At 44.3% G+C, this 5,580-nt stretch overlaps 1 protein-coding gene across 1 annotated transcript in view; it reads left to right on the top strand.

Annotated features, from left to right (window-relative positions):
* Positions 1 to 5,580, top strand: part of LOC106806971 (rapamycin-insensitive companion of mTOR-like) — a 28,377-nt gene that overhangs the window by 16,996 nt on the left and 5,801 nt on the right. The window lies entirely within an intron of this gene.

Raw genomic sequence — 5,580 nt, 5'->3', positions numbered from 1 at the left:
ATTGTCAGGACGTAGTAGAGAGGTATTGGCCTAGAACCCCCCATCTTTGACATGGTAGAAATAGGTCAGTGGTATGTTTTCATATTGCCATGAATACAATTATTGGTTTGAAGGCCTTGTTTCAAGAACCAACATGACTGGACCTACAGGCCAAATACAGATGACAATTCCTAGAACAGGACAAGCCCGGCGTGAACAGATTTCGAAACAAAGTGACTTCGACACGGTTAAACTTGGGGACATTTTCCACAAGCTCCATGATGAGCCCATGAATATTGGCTCATCCACCCGCATCACATTCATGTCACTATCTGAAAAGGATTTGAAGAAATCACAACATTGTTTGCCAGCCCTACCTTAGGCCATGAACAATGACAAAGGTTGTAAATTTGTCTGTCTAGTCTCAGCGGTTGAATTCATGGACATATGACATAAGGTTGTAAATTTGTCTGTCCAGTCTCAGAGTTGAATTCCATGGACAATATGACATAAGGTTGTAAATTTGTCTGTCCAGTCTCAGAGTTGAATTCCATGGACAATATGACAAAGGTAGTAAATTTGTCTGTCTAAGTCTCGGAGTCGAATTCCATTAAATTTTTTGGTTCCAGTTTGTTTCTAGTTCATAATATACTAATTTCTAGTTCATATATTCCTAATGAGACAAGATTTTTTCATATGAAGGAAACTGTGAAGTGTTCAGTTGTGTCAATTGTTTGTTAAAAGAGCTTTGAGTGCGATGTTAGACACTCCATTTGATGTTGACAATACGATGTTGGTAATTTCTATCAAAATAAATTCATAGTTTGTTAACCTAGAATCACTCTTCAGGTTTACCTTTTTATGAGTGAAATGTCTAAATTCATTATTGTTCATTGCATATATCATTTTATTATTATCAGCATGGAGTGTATAACTGACTTCGATGGAAGAATTGCAGGGCCAAGTCAAATAATGATGTTTTGGTGTCGGACGGAATTTTCAAGAAATCTCATAATTAATTGCTTTAAAGGTAATGAATGATGAAGAAATTGCAGTAATATTATTTATATAGATGGACCAATCAAATGATAGGCATAAAAATGAAATTCGGGAACCGGCCCAAATTTTTCTCCGTCCGACACCAAAACCATTTCCGTCCGACACCAAAACATGATTTTTTGGAAGAGGTATAAAACATGGGGGGTTAAAGATTGAACACTGGCTGTTTGATAGATTGAAGACATCTTCCCCAAGTATAAGAATCCTGGGTTAGTCAAAGTTTTCTCGTTGTATTTTAGATAGAATATGGTGTTGAATGAAGATAATGCATATTTTCCATTTTTATCTATGTCCGACACCAAAACTCAATTTAACTTCCTCAGAACAAAATGGGTTAATTTAGATATTTCTTTTTTGTGGCAATATAGGTAGCTCATATAGCCCGAGATGAGAAGACCTTTCTTCATTTACTATTTTGAACGACATAAACTACACAGGGGGTTAAAGTTATCAATTCCGTCCGACACCAAAACTGATATTGTATAAGCATGTGCTGTGAAAACTCTTCTGTAAACTATTAGTCTATTAGTATTACTGTAAATAACTATAGTGTGTGTGTATAGTACTGTCTATACTGTACTGCGCGCGTGCATGCGTGCATGCGTGTGTATTGTGCGTCAGGTACTGTAAAAAGTAGATGTTTGTGACTCTACCATCCACAACAGTTGATGTGGAGAGGGGTTTTAGCAGACATAATTTGGTTAAAACAGCTCTGAGAAATAACCTGAAAACAGAAAGTGTTTGTGACATTCTAACCATCAAAATTGAAGGCCCAGAAGAAGAGATTTTTGACTTTGAAAAGTGCTATGTCCAGTGGTGCGCCAAAAAAATAGGAGAATTTTACTGCCAGCAGTAAAGGAAAAAATTCAGACAATTTGAATGTCTCTGTCAGTCAGTCAGAGTCATGGTGGTGAATCATAGTGTTAGTGTCTCAGTCCTCGACAGGTGGTGAATCATAGTTTGTTTGCATTAAATAAGTGTAGTTTTGTACTTCATGCATATAAAAGTTTGTGAAAAAATAAAGAAAAGAAAAATTATTTATCGCCTTTTTGTGTTCAGAAAATGTTAGGCTACAGATGTGGCTAACAGGAATCCAAATTGGCTAATGAAAATTGATTCTGGCTAATTGTTTGGCTACAGGAAAAAAAATCCTAGCTAGGGCCCTGCATACCACTGTATAAACGTACTGTACGGGACCTGTTCAAAATTGAAGCGCCCATTAACACCACGATAGCTGTTCTTCAAGTTATTGGAATATATTTAATAATTATGCGTCGGCGTCGTCGACAGACAGCAGCGAGAGAGAGACGTACATGGGCACGTACGTGGGTGCTGCGACGTGATTCGCGTGGTGTATTTAATAATTTAGTAAGAGAACTGGAGCTTGAAGATTCAGTGACGTACCAGCGTTATTTTAGAATGAAAAAAGAACATTTCAATGCAATTCTGACACTGGTAGGGGGAAGGATAAGCAAGAAGAACACAGTGATGCGGGAATCCATTGCACCAAACGAACGTTTAGCATGTGGAAAACGAACGTGGGCGCTGCCATATTTGATCAAGTGCTTCAAATCATGCATTTGATTGGTTAATCCAAAAACTGTTGCCTGAATCCGTCACTTGTGCAGTGCACACGTATCGATTGTTCAGCGACTTGGCAACAAATATCAAACGTGTTTGATATTCCAGCGACGAGTTTCTGGCGTCAAAATCGCCATCGCCGTGCAGCGCACACGTGGCGATTTCTCAGCGATTTTGTTGCTGGCAACAAAATTGCCAGTACTGTTGATAAAAATCGCCACGTGTGCGCCGGGCTTTACCCCCATAGAACCCAACATCTTTTTTAGCTTCAAGGTTGTTCTAATCAATACTGTTCCTCCACATGTTGTCGTTGAAGTTCCGCATTTGCATTTTCCTGGTAGCCGTAAGGACTAATCTTGCTAATACTATACTTCGGCAGTTGATTACAAGCCGTTGCGTTGTATGATAGCATGCATTCATGCTAGATGCAAGCGAGGGAGGGAAGTTGGGCTATAAACGGTTTATTACATGCATCGGTGCATGCATGGCAGCATGGGTGATTTATTGAAGTCAAAGTGAAGTGTGTAGGTTAATTACTGTCCGCTTTATGGTGTTGGTTCAAGTGCAGAACAGGTGCTCGTGGCTTGGAGTTACTATTATACTAACCAAATTTAGATGGTGGGTGTATTTCAAAGGGGTGTCGCGGGCTGCTTTTTTCGTTTTCTTTTCTTTGGCGTGAATGCGTGAGAATGGGTAGGCCATGCGGGAGCGCGGGAGAATGGGTCCAGATGCGTGAGTCTCCCGCGAAATACGCAGCGTTAGACTTAGTAGGTCTGCTAACAGAGTAAGATTTAAACTAAAGGGTGAAATTTTATTTTCGGGGTGCATCAAATGCAGTCTCAGACATTCAAATGTTTTAAATTTTGCTGGGGGAGACCCCCAGATCCCCCTCTACCTCTCTAGCTCCCCCGCGTCTGCCTGCAGAGTCTAATTTTCCCTCAGAAGAAACCCTGTTGTTTAAAAAAGGCCTGTCTCCACACACGGCACGGCACGGCAACGGCGCTGGCAAAAGTCAAATGATTTTTACTACGCGTCTGCGTGCACGTGTGTGTGTGTGCGCGCGCGTGCGTGCGTGCGCATGCGTGTAGGTGTGTGTACTGTGTGTGAGGTACTGTAAAAAGTAGTAAAACTGATAAGTACTAACTGAGGAATATAGTCAGCTTTGATGAGCAGCTAATTTTTCTGGCTCAATAGCATCCCGAAGTTACAAAAGTAGTAGAGTATATCTTATATACCTTCTTTATACGCTCTTGAGCGCCCCCCCTCCCCCGTACTTCAATCAATGCCGCCCCAGCCAGCAAGCACGAGCCACGATGTGCACAGCCACGGACCGAATGCACTGATTGTTACAGTCGCGTGGGCGTGGTTATTGCTGTATATGTATGGGTGAGCACCGCGCTGGTATGAGGGAGCGACAGCAAAACTTTCCCGGAATCGAGGAAAAAGCTGCAATTGGGAATGACACAGGGGTGTGCCGGCACGCAAAAAGAAACGTTGCTGTTTCGACGATCAAATAGGATCGATGTTTGCTGGGTCATGTTTATTACGGGAAAATTACGTTCGTCACTTTTTTCGCCAAATAAGACTTTCAATCGCCAGATTACTAATTTGTTCGCCATTGGCGAATTGGCGAGTGGGTAGCGAGGGCCCTGATCTATAGAGCATCTATCATAGATCATTTTCTTAGTTTGACTCTTGAGTTGTCAGGTTTAACTGTCGGTTTGAGGATCTGCTTTGCTCACTCAACACCATGAACGTATTTTGATGAATGCGTGCATGCGTGCGTGTGTGTGTGCGCACGTACACGTACATACGTGCATGCACGCACGCACGCACGTGCACACACGTACATGCGTGACGTTGTTCTGTAGGCGAACCTTAGCGCGCTGGTGTTCATGCGACCGTCGGTGCTGCACCTGGGTAACCGCGGCTCGATGCTCATGGTTCGCTTCCTCTCAACACTGTCCGGTTACAAGTACCTCACCAACTCGAACTTCGTCTCCCGGGAGCTGACCAAGTGGAACAAGGTGAGCTGGGGTGATGTGGAGAAGAGTGGGGGAGGAATGGGGTGGGGGGATGGTATGGTGGTATGGGAAAGGGAGTCGTGGTGGTGGTGAAGTAAATTTGAAAAGTACACTGCCCGAGAATCCGGAAAATCTGAAAAACCGGACCGACCCAATCCCCGAGCAGTCTGGATTTTTGGACTTCTACTGCATGCGCCATCTACGTGAAACGTGTCGCGTACCAGCATTTTAACAACTTACGTTCACGTGTGACTGTGTGATGGTTCACAGACGTTCAACATCCGATATGTCAGCATGGTTGAGCAGCAGATGAATGATTCGCTGACTAGTCACCAGGTGGCAGACGGGGGCAGCTTCAGCCGGAGATCTAGCGTCAAGTAAGCGGTTTCCATCCAGTTTGTTTCCTTTTGCGATTTATTTATTTTATGCGAGGTTTCTTAATTTTATACTACAAACCTGCTACTACTGAAAACTACTACTACTATTACTACTGAAAACGTTACTATAAAAAACTTGGCTGTTTTATCAACATGAATATTGTATCGCTCCTCTCGTCACGCCGCGCACTCTCTCGTCACACCGCACGCTCCTCTCTCGTCACACCGCGAGCTCCTCTCTCGTCACACCGCACGCTCCTCTCTCGTCACACCGCGAGCTCCTCTCTCGTCACACCGCACGCTCCTCTCTCGTCACACCGCGCGCTCCTCTCTCGTCTTGCCGCGCCGCTCGCTCGCATCGCGCCGCGAGCTCCTCTCTCGTCACGCCGCACGCTCCTCTCTCGTCACACCGCACGCTCCTCTCTCGTCACACCGCGCGCTCCTCTCTCGTCACACCGCACGCTCCTCTCTCGTCACACCGCGCGCTCCTCTCTCGTCACACCGCACGCTCCTCTCTCGTCACACCGCGCGCTCCTCTCTCGCCGTACCCCGCGCTCTCT

The sequence above is a fragment of the Priapulus caudatus genome, unplaced genomic scaffold (assembly GCF_000485595.1).
Source record: "Priapulus caudatus unplaced genomic scaffold, Priapulus_caudatus-5.0.1 Scaffold188, whole genome shotgun sequence".
NCBI classification, from domain to species: domain Eukaryota; kingdom Metazoa; phylum Priapulida; class Priapulimorpha; order Priapulimorphida; family Priapulidae; genus Priapulus; species Priapulus caudatus.
This window is presented reverse-complemented; position numbering and strand designations above follow the sequence as displayed.